The 14,903-nt window shown below is 47.9% G+C and overlaps 1 protein-coding gene and 1 long non-coding RNA gene across 16 annotated transcripts in view; one reads left to right on the top strand and one right to left on the bottom strand.

Annotated features, from left to right (window-relative positions):
- FBRSL1 (fibrosin like 1) overlaps positions 1 to 7,081 on the bottom strand; it is an 842,282-nt gene extending 835,201 nt beyond the window's left edge. For 13 of the 15 annotated variants that reach the window (XM_069756082.1, XM_069756090.1, XM_069756083.1 and 10 more), the window contains exon 1: positions 6,982 to 7,081. The gene's annotated coding sequence lies outside the window, so the exon portion shown is untranslated. Of the gene's footprint in view, positions 1 to 6,976 lie in introns of all 15 variants that reach the window. The other 2 variants (XM_069756076.1, XM_069756088.1) reach the window with 1 other exon arrangement.
- Positions 7,082 to 7,161: 80 nt separating this feature from the next.
- Positions 7,162 to 14,903, top strand: part of LOC138669311 (uncharacterized) — a 50,594-nt gene continuing 42,852 nt past the window's right edge. The window contains exon 1 of the long non-coding RNA XR_011319195.1: positions 7,162 to 7,433. This is a non-coding gene — a long non-coding RNA (uncharacterized lncRNA). The remainder of the gene's footprint in view (positions 7,434 to 14,903) is intronic.

Here is a 14,903-nt window from a genome sequence, read left to right as displayed (position 1 = left end):
TTTTTTTTTCTTACGGTGTTTACTGAAGGGGTTAACTAGTGGGCCAGTTTTATAGGTCGGGCCGTTACGGACGCGGCGATACTAAATATGTGTACTTTTATTGTTTTGTTTTTTTTATTTAGATAAAGAAATGTATTTATGGGAATAATATTTTTATTTTTTTTTTCATTATTTTGGAATATTTTTTTTTATTTTTTTTTACACATTTGAAATTTTTTTTTTTTACTTTTTTACTTTGTCCCAGGGGGGGACATCACAGATCAGTGATCTGACAGTTTGCACAGCACTCTGTCAGATCACTGATCTGACATGCAGCGATGCAGCCTTCACAGTGCCTGCTCTGAGCAGGCTCTGTGAAGCCACCTCCCTCCCTGCAGGACCCGGATCCGCGGCCATCTTGGATCCGGGGCTGGAGGGAGCAGGGAGGGAGGTGAGACCCTCGCAGCAACGCGATCACATCGCGTTGCTGCGGGGGGCTCAGGGAAGCCCGCAGGGAGCCCCCTCCCTGCGCGGTGCTTCCCTGTACCGCCGGCACATCGCGATCATCTTTGATCGCGGTGTGCCGGGGGTTAATGTGCCGGGGGCGGTCCGTGACCGCTCCTGGCACATAGTGCCGGATGTCAGCTGCGATAAACAGCTGACACCCGGCCGCGATCGGCGGCGCTCCCCCCGTGAGCGCTGCCGATCGCATATGACGTACTATTGCGTCCTTGGGAAGTAAAGCCCACCCCACATGGACGCAATAGTACGTCTAATGGCAGAAAGGGGTTAAATGAAAGGGCGCATTACTAGTGTGAGATATGTATAGGTATTCTCGGACGGGTCCGCTCTTCGCCAGTCGTTACACTGGCTGCCCATTCATTACAGGATACAATTCAAAGTACTTGTTCTCACCCACAAAGCTCTCCACAGTGCGGCACCCCCTTACATCTCCTCCCTCATTTTTGTCTGTCGGCCTAACCGACCACTGCGCTCTGCAAATGACTTTCGACTAACCTCTGCACTAATCCGTACCTCCGACTCCCGACTCCAAGACTTCTCCCGTGCTGCGCCAATCCTCTGGAATGCTCTACCCCAAGATATTAGGACCATCCACAACTTGCATAGTTTTAGGCGCTCGCTCAAAACTCATTTGTTCAGAGCGGCCTATCACAGTCCCTAATCAAACTCATTTTATGTTTGTGTGTGTGTAGCCCATTCAGTATCTCCATCTACCCCCACCCTCTGAAGATGGCTGGACCATCATTGTAAATACACACCTGTACTTTGTATTTCCCCACCTCATTGTAGATTGTAAGCTCTCACGAGCAGGGTCGTCTTATTTTGTCTTATTTAGCTTTATTACTGTATTGTTAACATTGTTACCTATGACTGTTGTGTTTGAAACTGTTAAACTGTAAAGCGCTGCGGAATATGTTGGCGCTATATAAATAAAGATTATTATTATTATTAGGTATCATTTTATCTTCAGTGTACAGTCCGGCCCTTGTGCATCAAAATGTAATTAGCAGAAAATTTCAAAGGGTGATTAAAGAAGAGCAACAATAAAAATGTCTTCACCAAAGGTCTAAGGGGTAACATTTCCCCTTGTGGAGAATGAGATACCAGCCATGGCATGCTATTGTAAGGAGGCTTATTCGCCGTGCAATGCTCCTCTGGGAAACTTAATTTGCAAATAGCCTCTTCAGAGAGGAAGAGGCCTTGAACTCTATAGCACCACCTGTACCCTGAAACACCATGTCTACAAATTGAGATTTTGATTTGGCTTTTATCCCAAGTCATGTTGCAAGACTTGTTAAAGGGAACCTGTCACTCCCAAAATCGAAGGTGAGCTACGCCCACCAGCATCAGGGCTTATCTACAGCATTCTGTAATGCTGTAGATAAGCCCCCGATGTATCCTGAAAGATGAGAAAAAGAGGTTAGATTATACTCACCCAGGGGAGGTCCGGTTTTGGTCCAATGGGCGTCGTGGTCCGGTCCGGGGCCTCCCATCTTCTTACGATGACGTCCTCTTCTTGTCTTCACGCTGTGGCTCCCGCGCAGGCGTACTTTGTCTGCCCTGTTGAGGGCAGAGCAAAGTACTGCAGTGCGCAGGTGCTGGGCCTCTCTGACCTTTCCCGGCGCACTGCAGTACTTTGCTCATCCCTCAACAGGGCAAAGTACACCTGCGCTGGAGCTGCAACGTGAAGACAAGAAGAGGACGTCATCGTAAGAAGATGGGAGGCCCCGGACCATGACGCCTATCGGACCGGACCGCAGCGGGACCGCCCCTGGGTGAGTATAATCTAACCTCTTTTTCTCATCTTTCAGGTAACATCGGGGGCTTATCTACAGCATTACAGAATGCTGTAGATAAGCTCCTGATGCTGATGGGCTTAACTCATCTTTGATTTTGGGGGTGACAGGTTCCTTTTAAAGGTCAATAGTGACTTGTTGGATCGCTACTTCCAACAGGTGGCACTATAAAGTTCAAGTCCTCTTTTTCTCTGAAGAGGCAATTTGCATAATCACCAAAGGTATCACTCTAATCATTATTAGGGCTTGTGCACGTGACAGATTTTCTTGTATGAGTGCTATCCGCAGTTTTCATGGCTAGCACTTGTACCCATGATATGATATTCTTTGTGGCTGTGCACATGTCCGACATCTTCTTTAGACTGAGTGGTACAGAAAAATATCAGAAACATGTCCAATTTTGATCTGAAGAGTCGGATCAAAAATCAACAATGCAAGTACATAGGTCCGTGAAAACAATCGGACAGCACTCGGATGACATCCAAGTGCGGTCCGATTTTCATGGAGTGACAGAACGGAGAAGGTGGAGAAACATTTTTTTTTCTCTCCATGTATGAGAATAAATTATGCCAATCTGATCAAACTCTGCTCAGAATAATCGATCTGTTTTTCAAATTATGTGGATAAAGTTGGTCATGCGAGGCTACCCTTACACACACGGCCATTACAGTCTTTACATTACAAAATCGTGTTGACAGATTCTCTTTAAAAATGTAGTCTCGTCTTCAGCAAGAGCGCACTACTTCCCAAGCTTCCTGCTTAAATGGTAGTTGAGACCAGCAGCATCATTGAGCCCCTGGCCCAAACTGTGAGCTCTCCGATGCTGCATATGAGGCAGCTTTTTCATTGCAGCATCGGAGGAACGTGAGGGCACTGAAGCTTACTGGGAATATGCGCTAATGGAGCACTTTAGCAATCCGGCCGGCTGCAGAGCAGCACATACAAGCTCTATTCGAAAGTAGCTAATCTGTGACATATAACGAGCAGTAAACATTGAAATGAAAAATACCTCTGTGCTTGATATTAGAAATGATATGCAATAACAGGTAAATCACAAATGTGGTTATTTTTGCACGTACTTTATGATATTAAACATGACCTAACATAACAATCAGCCTTCGGTGGCTCAGTGGTTAGGACTGCAGCCTTGCAGCACTGGAGTCCTGGGTTAAAAGCTCACCAAGGACAACATCTGCAAAGAGTTTGTATGTTCTCCCCGTGTTTGCGTGGGTTTCCTCCGGGTTCTCCAGTTTCCTCCCACATTCCAAAGACACACTGATAGGGAATTTAGATTGTGAGCCCCATCGGGGACAGTGATGATAATGTGTGCAAACTGTGAAGCGCTGCAGAATATGTTAGCGCTATATAAAATTAAAGATTATTATTATTTAAATAACATTCCATCAGCAAAAACATGAACAAGACTGGAAAATGAAAAAAGCAAGTAATGAATCAGGACTATATAGAGAGAGAGAGAGTGCTCCCCCCCCCCATAATAATCTTTATTTTTATATAGCGCCAACATATTCTGCAGCTTTTACAGTTTTGCACACATTATCATCACTGTCCTCGATGGGGTTCACAATCTAAATTCTCTATTAGTACGCTATGTATAGACCTCGAGCTACTAGGTGACAATTTACTAATCCACCAACATGTGGATCCCGGTCTGTTTGGTTCTCTTTTTCATTTCTTATGATGCTAATACACAGATGTTGTACAGCCTCACATCATGTATAGAGGATAACAAAGGAGCTTATATTTCCAATAAACACACATTAGTGTCTATGACCGTAACACATGTTCACAGGCGTGCTGGCTGTCTGGTACGGCCATGTTCGTAACGAGTTTTTTCTTAAGCTTTCAAAAATGAGTTCAACCAAAAATCAATTCAGGAAATGCTACTTTTTTTAGGGAGCTTTTATTTTCCTGAAAACCTTTGCTTTCCCATCAAGAGTCTTTCAAAACTTCATCAGGAAAAAAGCTTTCAAAAACTCTGTGTGAACATCAAAGTAAATTTCCCATAGGAAGGAATAGGAATAGTCTTTGGGTATTGGACACGTTGTATATTTCAGGAGAGTATAGAGCAGGTTTGGAACACGCCTGGTAAAAGAGCCAACACAATGCCCATAAGAGTGTACACATGTATATCTATGTAAAAACGATTGTTCATATGTACAGTATTTTCAGCCACCTCAGGATTTTAATGAGGCCAGGGTTAAAAGAAGCGAGCAGATCATTCTTCAGACATTTTCTGCTCAGAAGACACTCTGTGCTTTACATTACAAGCCAATTAGAAAACGAAGAAAAAAAATGCTTGGGTGTCTTTAGAGCGCTGTTTGCATTTTTGCTTGAAAACCCCCTAGAGATGTCTTCATTGTTGAATTGGCTGAAGACAAAAAAAATAGTAAAAGACAGTCCAAAAAATGCTCCAAAAACCCACTGGTGGTAAACAAATGCTGAGAAAGCACTCGGGAAACAAGAAAAAAAGAAAGAAGGGATGCCAAAGAAACAGTTGAAGTGTTTTCCTCTAGAAAAACTGATGTTTTTGGCTAACTGAGAGAGATGTAGTGTGCACATTACCCTGTGAGGCAGATCCACTGAGAAAAATAAAATGTGAACATAGATTCAGTCATGACTTGTCAGGTACACGCACCAATAATGGCAGGCCAGGAGGAATGCCATGTCCTCCGCATAGCATGGCCGAACTTTGCCACACTGGGCATCGCCACACTCACTTTGCCACACTGGGCATCGCCACACTCACTTTGCCACACTGGGCATCGCCACACTCACTTTGCCACACTGGGCATCGCCACACTCACTTTGCCACACTGGGCATCGCCACACTCACTTTGCCACACTGGGCATCGCCACACTCACTTTGCCACACTGGGCATCGCCACACTCACTTTGCCACACTGGGCATTGCCACACTCACTTTGTCACACTGGGCATCGCCAGTCACTTTGCCACACTGGGCATCGCCATACTCACTTTGCCACACTGGGCATTGCCACACTCACTTTGCCACACTGGGCATTGCCACACTCACTTTGCCACACTGGGCATCGCCACACTCACTTTGCCACACTGGGCATCGCCACACTCACTTTGCCACACTGGGCATCGCCACACTCACTTTGCCACACTGGGCATCGCCACACTCACTTTGCCACACTGGGCATCGCCACACTCACTTTGCCACACTGGGCATCGCCACACTCACTTTGCCACACTGGGCATCGCCATACTCACTTTGCCACACTGGGCATCGCCATACTCACTTTGCCACACTGGGCATTGCCACACTCACTTTGCCACACTGGGCATCGCCACACTCACTTTGCCACACTGGGCATCGCCACACTCACTTTGCCACACTGGGCACGGACAGACTTTGCCACACTGGTCACTGCCACAATCACTTTGCCACACTGGGCATGGACAGACTTTGCCATACTGGGCACCGCCACAGTCACTTTGCCACACTGCACCGCCACACTTTGCCACATTGGGCACTGCCACACTCACTTTGCCACACTGGGCACCGACAGACTTTGCCACACTGGGCATCGCCACACACACTTTGCCACACTGGGCACCGCCACACTCACTTTGTCACACTGGGCATCGCCACACTGGGCACCACCACACTTTGCCACACTGGGCACCGTCACACACACTTTGTCACACTGGGCACATACACACTTTGCCACACTGGGCATCGCCACACTGGGCACCACCACACTTTGCCACACTGGGCACCGCCACACACACTTTGTCACACTGGGCACATACACACTTTGCCACACCGGGCACCGCCACACTGGGCACCGCCACACATACTTTGTCACACACACACTTTGCCACACTGGGCACCGCCACACTCACTTTGCCACACTGGGCATTGCCACACTGGGCATCGCGACACTGGGCACCGCCACATACACACTTTGCCACACTGGGCATCACCACACACACTTTGTCACACTGGGCACCGCCACACATACTTTGTCACACACACACTTTGCCACACTGGGCACCGCCACACTCACTTTGCCACACTGGGCATTGCCACACTGGGCATCGCCACACTGGGCACCGCCACATACACACTTTGCCACACTGGGCATCGCCACACTGGGCACCGCCACACATACTTTGTCACACACACACTTTGCCACACTGGGCACCGCCACACTGGGCATTGCCACACTGGGCACCGCCACATACACACTTTGCCACACTGGGCATCACCACACTGGGCATCGCCACACTGGGCATCGCCACATACACACTTTGCCACACTGGGCATCGCCACACACACTTTGCCACACCGGGCACAACCCTATATACCACCGTCTGCTCTGTGATGTTTTATCACTGGTGTAATGCCCTCAGCACACACCTAACCACACACATACAATCCTGACCCCACGGAGGAGCCTGTGAGGCGATCACAGCGCCCCCCACACTGCACACAGGAGACATTCCCCTCACACGAGCCGCACGGTTGTCTGTGGGTGCTGCTAATCCTACATTTGATTCCCCTCCCCCGCTCCGGCTGGTAGTGAGCCCTCGGAGGGCGCCCCCTCTCTCGCCTCCCAACCACTGCCCCCTATGTCACTATGCCGGCAGTGGCCAGGCTCCGGTAGGACAGACATAAAAGCGCTTACTTAACTGTTCGGTGGCGGTTCCGGGCGGTCTCTATGGGGACGAGCTGACAGAAAAAGCACGGAAGGGATACATCCGCGCGATACGAAGGCAACGAATTACTCCGCGGCACCAGCCTCAGAAAGAAGTCCCAAGCTCAGTCATCTTGATTGTTCGAGGAGACGGAGGAGGAGGAGGGACCGGGAAACACAGTGTTAAGGAGGGCAGAGGCAGCCGCACGTACCTCTCCCTGTGGTCTGGGCACCACATGGCACAAGTAAGGAGAAGAAAGTAGTTCTGTAGCCTCCTCATATGAGCAGTGATTGTCTGCAGCATGTCCATACACTGGCGCTCCTCAGAGACGAGGCGCCCCTCACAGGTGTCTGGAAGGCTAGGGATGTGTCTGCATCCTCACAGCTGGAGATGGTGGGTGTGGGAGACAGCGCTGCCCCGGAGCGGAGCTCACACGGCCATGTGCAGGTAAGTGGCTCCAGAAGAGAGCAGCACCGGCCCCTCAGGACCGCCCGGGGGCTCCGACTGCCCAGTCCCCATGCCGGGCTCGCAGGCTGCGCATTGCTACATCTGTGCTGATTGCTGTCTATGGGACAGCACTGGGTCCCGCGTTATTCCGGAGGGCTGTCCTGACGGCCGAGGGTCCACATCAATCAGCATGCCCGGTCTCTCTGTACTTCGGATGAGATTCGCCCATTGAAGTCTATGGATGCACAGGAACCTGTCCCATGCGGAGCAGCTGGGCAGCATCAGGTTTTTATGGATACATTGCCATTATTAAGCTAGGAAGCTGTTTTTCGCCTTGTAAATTGTATTTGGATGCCATAAATGACAACACAGATTACAAATTGTCTTTTATTTTTTTCTGGAATAAAATCGTACATATGTTCTATGCTCGTGTGAATTTGGCCTTATTCACGTGTTTTATATGTGCGTTTTTGTTGTAGAAAAGCAGCTTGAAAAAAAATGAAAGGTGTTGTCTGGAACTTTTCCATCGATGGCTCATGAATACCTGCTCAGTGGGGGTGCGACAGCCAGTACCCCCGCCAATCAGCTGTGCCCGAGGGCGGCGGGCAGAAGTGCCCCATTGCAGAGCTGCCCCGCTATGTCGGTGTATAGTGGCCGCAGTCGTGTAAAGCAAATCCACCTATTGCGGCTACTCTACAGTCGGCGGCTGCTGTTCTTCCACCCGCCCCTGGCATCGGGGACAGCTGATGAGCAGGGTTACCAGGCCGCAGCCCCATCAATGACATATTGATCTATTCTAAGGGATAGGCCATTAATGTAAGTCCAGTACAACCCCCTGTAATAATATAATATCAGGCCGGGGCTTAAGCTGCAGATTTGGCATCCCCTTGGAAATAAAAATGCTAAATTCGCAACAAAAAACTGCTTTTCCCACAATAGAAATTGACATTTTGCTGATTAAAAAAAAATTAAAGTCAGTTTTCATACAGATTCTGCACACAAAATAAAAGAAAAAGGCAACATGTGGATGAAATTAAAGGGGTTGTCCACTACTCGTCCAACTCCTTCTCAATCAATATGTCTGCACCCATTAAAATTATAACATTTATTCCTCTCCAGTGCTGGCGCCATTCCACCGGTGTGGGCACTGGCTCGCAACTTGCAAGACATTCTATCACGCCATCCCTGCGGCTCCTCTCACTTACATATCATACATCTGGAGGAGGTGAGAGAGCAGCAGCGGATGTGAGTGTAGTGACCACTGATTATCTGCGGGGATCGCATGACGTAACAATGTCATACGAGCATCGGGAGAGCCAGTGCCGACAGGACTGTCGGTGTCTGCATCGGAGGTGAGTATAAGTGTTATTATTTTACTGGGGCAAATATCCGGATGGAGAATAGGTAAAGTTCATCCACTTTTCTGGTGCTGTAAAATGCTGCAGATTTACTTGCATTAAATTCATACTTGAAATCTGCCCCAAATTCGCGAAATGTGAGTGTCTGTGTTATGAACCTGACTTTTCTGCATTTTAAACAAAAATAATGGACAGGGAGAAATTTTTATAGACCACTAATAAATCTTGATAAATTTGATAAGTGAATCAGACAGCTGATATGAATAGATTAGCAGCCTGTAAAATGCGAATTGCAATCATAAAAACCTGCAAAATAAATCATAGAGGTTAAAAAAGTTCTTTTTTTTTCCGAACACTGGAAAATAGAGCTCTATTTGATGGACAGTCCATGAATTTACTAATGATTGTTCGCACTAAGGGTATTTACACTTGAATCGTGTTTAATTACCGGTATGTATCCAATAGTGAGTACCTTCAATGCGATAGCCACCCGAAGAATGGCCAGGTCATCATATCTTTGAACACCTAAACAATAGCAGCAAACTGGATCAGATATTACCAAATCTCATGTACACCATTCGCGATAATATGCAGAGATCTCGTGCTTTCATTCCGAGAGGGGCTGTTAAGTGTTGTAGCATCCTGGAAGTTCAAAACAGCTTTTTGCTAAAAAGTTTGGTGCTATAGGGACACTTACCAGTGTTTTTGTAATACTTGGTGATTTTAATAATTAACAAATCTGTAGCTGCCCATTGTTTTCCTAAAATAAAAAGTGCAGCCACAGATTGGTGATGGGTCCTTTGAAATGTTTCCACTTCAGTTATTGCTCACTCTTTAAAGGGAACCTGTCACCCCGAAAATCGCGGGTGAGGTAAGCCAACCGGCATCAGGGGCTTATCTACAGCATTCTGTAATGCTGTAGATAAGCCCCCGATGTTACCTGAAAAAGGAGAAAAAGACGTTATATTATACTCACCCAGGGGCGGTCCCGCTGCTGGTCGGGTCGGATGGGCGTCTCTGGTCCGCTGCGGCGCCTCTCATCTTCATTACAAGACGTCCTCTTCTGATCTTCAGCCACGGCTCCGGCGCAGGCATACTTTGCTCTGCCCTCTTGAGGGCAGAGGATAGTACTGCAGTGCACAGGCGCCGGAAAGGTCAGAGGCCCAGCGCCTGCGCACTGCAGTACTTTGTCTGCCCTCAACAGGGCAGAGCAAAGTACGCCTGCGCCGGAGCCGTGGCTGAAGATCAGAAGAGGACGTCTTGTAATGAAGATAGGAGGCGCCGCAGCGGACCAGAGACGCCCATCCGACCTGACCAGCAGCGGGACCACCCCTGGGTGAGTATAATATAACGTCTTTTTCTCCTCTTTCAGGTAAGGGTACCGTCACACACTGCCATTTCGATCGCTACGACGGTACGATTCGTGACGTTCCAGCGATATCGTTACGATATCGCTGTGTCTGACACGCAGCAGCGATCAGGGATCCTGCTGAGAATCGTACGTCGTAGCAGATCGTTTGGAACTTTGTTTCGTCGCTGGATCTCCCGCTGTCATCGCTAGATCGGTGTGTGTGTGACACCGATCTAGCGATGCGATCCAGCGATGCGTTCCCTTGTAACCAGGGTAAACATCGGGTAACTAAGCGCAGGGCCGCGCTTAGTAACCCGATGTTTACCCTGGTTACCAGCGTAAATGTAAAAAAAAAAAAACAGCACATACTTACATTCCGGTGTCCGTCAGGTCCCTTGCCGTCTGCTTCCCGCACTGTGACTGCCGGCTGTAAAGTGAAAGCAGAGCACAGCGGTGACGTCACCGCTGTGCTGTGCTTTCACTTTACGGCCGGCAGTCACAGTGCGGGAAGCAGACGGCAAGGGATCTGACGGACACCGGAATGTAAGTATGTAGTGTGTGTGTTTTTTTTTTTTACGCTGGTAACCAGGGTAAACATCGGGTTACTAAGCGCGGCCCTGCGCTTAGTAACCCGATGGTTACCCGGGGACCTCGGCATCGTTGGTCGCTGGAGAGCTGTCTGTGTGACAGCTCCCCAGCGACCACACTACGATTTACCTACGATCATGATCGTAGGTAAATCGTATAGTGTGACGGTACCCTAACATCGGGGGCTTATCTACAGCATTACAGAATGCTGTAGATAAGCCCCTGATGCTGGTGGGCTTACCTCACCCGCGATTTTCGGGGTGACAGGTTCCCTTTAAGGCTACGTTCCCTCCATGAGTATTTGGTGAGCTTTTGATGTTACATTTTCTGCACCTATTAAGTAAATTACCGTAGGTTACTTTAGTTTTTTAGTGCATATTTTACAGGCATAGTTATTGCTTTTTTTTGACACTGTGGTTTTTGTTTTATCTACAGATTTTCTGCATTTAATGTGATTTGGTGAGGAAAATCCATATATAAAATTTAGTGTACTCGCAAGAGAAATTGATATGTTGTGGATTTCAAATATACACACTGCAGGTCAGTTTATGCTGGATAAGAAAAGCACATTGGGTAGGAGATTTCTATAAATCCCATCCACTTTGCTAGAACTGTAAGGGTATGTTTCGATGTGACGTATTGCATCAGAATTTGCTGCGTACATCTGCAGTGTCCAATCCGCAGTGGCCAGATGTTACAGCATAGTGGATGGGATTAAAATCCCATCTCCACTATGTGCGCACGGTCGCATCCAGCGGCCCTGCGTATACGCACATGCAGCACGTCTTTCTAGACCGCAGCATGTCTATTTATCTTGCGTAGACGCTCCGCTCTGTCTCTGCAAGACAAATAACCCAGTCTATGGATAGAATACAGTGATTCCGCATGTGCTCAATAAACACATCCGGAATCGCCTTGCATACAAAGGGGGCAGCGCTTGGGGCGAAATGGGGTATCCGCTGCGTCCAAAGCGCTACGTTTCCTGACCGTGGAAACAGAACCTAAGATGCTGAGACATAGCAAAAATACACAGGGTCAAAACTTATTGTGGGAACGTAACTTAAAAGGCATCTGACATCCTCCAAGCACAATTCAGGATTCTAACAGTAACTTGGCTTGGTTATTATGCCTGGTAAGATTCATACTACAACTTAGGAGGTTGTAGCAGTCATGTGTATGACACCAAACAGACTTTCCCTGGGGCAAAGAAGGATCAGGCAGGTTAATTTTAAATGCCCTATTCTTTTACTTCTGTTTGCAGGAGAGACAAGCTGCAGTCGGAGCTGTCTGGCAGTGACTTAAGGGACATTTACGCTCCAAGATAATCATGAAAAGTGTTGTTTAAAATGCTTGTTTCACAATTATCTTCCCGTGTAAACAGGCTATCTATCGCCTGCTGAACGAGCAAAATGCTCATTAGTCGGGTGAAATTATCTTTTATGCAGCATAAAAGATCATCGTTTCTTGCAGTGCATCATTCTGTGTAAAAAGGACTCGCGCTGCGGACAAACATGGCAGTCCATGCACCCTGATCTACTATGGATCTGTGTGCATCGTTTAATTTGGTCTATGTATGTAAGTAGGCATTCAAACGACCGTAAAAGTTTACTGATCAGTAGTCGTACTTTGCCACCGATCTATCTGCATAAACAGACCCTTACACCCCTCTACCTTTAGAAAATACCTGCTTTCTCATTCAAGCCAAGTGTGTGTGTGTGTGTGTGTGTGTATATATATGGGAAGGGAGGTTCGGCTTAAAGGTGTCAGAGCACATCCTTAAAGGGACACTGTCACCTGAATTTGGAGGGAACAATCTTCAGCCATGGAGGCGGGGTTTTTGGGTGTTTGATTCACCCTTTCCTTACCCGCTGGCTGCATGCTGGCTGCAATATTGGATTGAAGTTCATTCTCTGTCCTCCGTAGTACACGCCTGCACAAGGCAATCTTGCCTTACACAGGCGTGTACTATGGAGGGCAGAGAATGAACTTCAATCCAATATTGCAGCCAGCATGCAGCCAGCGGGTAAGGAAAGGGTGAATCAAAAACCCCGCCTCCATGGCTGAAGATTGTTCCCTCCAAATTCAGGTGACAGTGTCCCTTTAATGTCTCTCAGCAGCTAGGGAAAGTATAATGGTGCATGAAGAGGTTAAACGTGTATAATCTCATGGCTAACTCCTAAATCAAAACCATAGGAACCAGCAAACAAGACTGAGACTATGGCTTTCACCAAAGCCTAGGACCAGTTAGCAGGGTTTTTGAGCTGTTCTTACGATCCCTATGAAAAGGGCAGACAGGGTGGCACTTGTATATGTAAGCCTCCTACTGGTAAGTCTTTACTCCGAAAGCAGCTCACAGGTATACAGAGAGCCCTGAAGTTATTAACAGCCCTCCAAACTCTGGTTTTCAAAGCTGTGTTTTTACTGTTGAGAAAATTAGGAAGCCTTTTACCAGGCAGACCCTGTATGATTGGAAAATTAAAAAAATACCAAATCTTTAAACAGTTTTCAATAGAACACTGGGTTTTGAAAACCCACTAACTTTTTGAAAAGTTGGCGGAGGTTCACCTGGAGGAGTAGAGACGACCGCTGCCGGCAAAATCATCATACAATACTGCTACATAAGTGGTGTGAATTCCTTCGGAAATGTATTCCAGTCCTTGATTGGCAGCAGCTGAAAGAGGCACCACATTCATTAAAGGGAACCTGTCACCCCGAAAATCGCGGGTGAGGTAAGCCCACCGGTATCAGGGGCTTATCTACAGCATTCTGTAATGCTGTAGATAAGCCCCCGATGTTACCTGAAAGAGGAGAAAAAGACGTTATATTATACTCACCCAGGGGCGGTCCCGCTGCTGGTCAGGTCAAACGGGGGTCTCCGGGCCGCTACGGCGCCTCCCATCTTCATTACAAGACGTCCTCTTCTGGTCTTCACGCCGCGGCTCCGGCGCAGGCGTACTTTGCTCTGCCCTGTTGAGGGCAGAGGATAGTACTGCAGTGCGCAGGCGCCGGAAAGGTCAGAGGCCCGGCGCCTGCGCACTGCAGTACTTTGTCTACCCTCAAAAGGGCAGAGCAAAATACGCCTGCGCCGGAGCCGTGGCTGAATATCAGAAGAGGACGTCTTGGAATGAAGATGGGAGGCGCCGCAGCGGACCGGAGACGCCCGTTTGACCTGACCAGCAGCGGGACCGCCCCTGGGTGAGTATAATATAACGTCTTTTTCTCCTCTTTCAGGATGCATCGGGGGCTTATCTACAGCATTACAGAATGCTGTAGATAAGCCACTGATGCCGGTGGGCTTACCTCACCCGCGAATTTCGGGGTGACAGGTTCCCTTTAAGATGCATATGCTTCTTAATTGATTTGACATGTCTTACTCCGGTGCACTTTTCATGAAGACTGACATGCAAAACTCCACTTTCAGTTAAAGGTACCGTCACACTCAGCAACTTTGCAAAGAGAACGACAACTGTTATGACCTGGTGGTTAGGAGCACCCGACCAGATAGTTAAACTCATACAGGATGAGCTCTGGGATGTGGGAGCTCTGCTGACCGCAAGCCCTAATCCTATCGCACACACTAGAAATAGCCGTGGAGCGCTCCTGACGCTCCCTATGCGCCTCGTCACAGCCTAAGAGCTAGCTAGCCCTAGAGAAGAAAATTAAGCCTACCTTGCCTCAGAGAAATTCCCCAAAGGAATAGGCAGCCCCCCACATGTAATGACTGTGAGTAAAGATGAAGGTCACAAACGCAGAAATGAGATAGGTTTCAGCAAAGGGAGGCACGACTTACTCAATAGACAGAGGATAGGAAAGGAATCTTTGCGGTCAGCACAAAAACCTACAAAAGACCACGCAGAGTGTGCAAAAGGGTCCTCCGCACCGACTCATGGTGCGGGGGTGCCACCCTGCATCCCAGAGCTTCCAGCTAGCAAGACAAAATCAAGAAAACAAGCTGGACAAAGAAACCAGAACAATAATAACAATCAGGAACTTAGCTTCTGCAGGAGAAGACAGGACACCAGACAGATCCAGGAACGAACTGAACCAATGCTAAAACATTGACAGCTGGCATGGAGAAACGATCTGAGTCGAGTTAAATAGAGAAGCCAACCAAAGGATAAACCACGTCACCTGTGTAAGGAACCTCAGAAGCAGCAGCTCCACTCACAGCCA

Source organism: Ranitomeya imitator, chromosome 1 (genome assembly GCF_032444005.1).
Source record: "Ranitomeya imitator isolate aRanImi1 chromosome 1, aRanImi1.pri, whole genome shotgun sequence".
Classification (NCBI taxonomy): Eukaryota; Metazoa; Chordata; class Amphibia; order Anura; family Dendrobatidae; genus Ranitomeya; species Ranitomeya imitator.
This window is presented reverse-complemented; position numbering and strand designations above follow the sequence as displayed.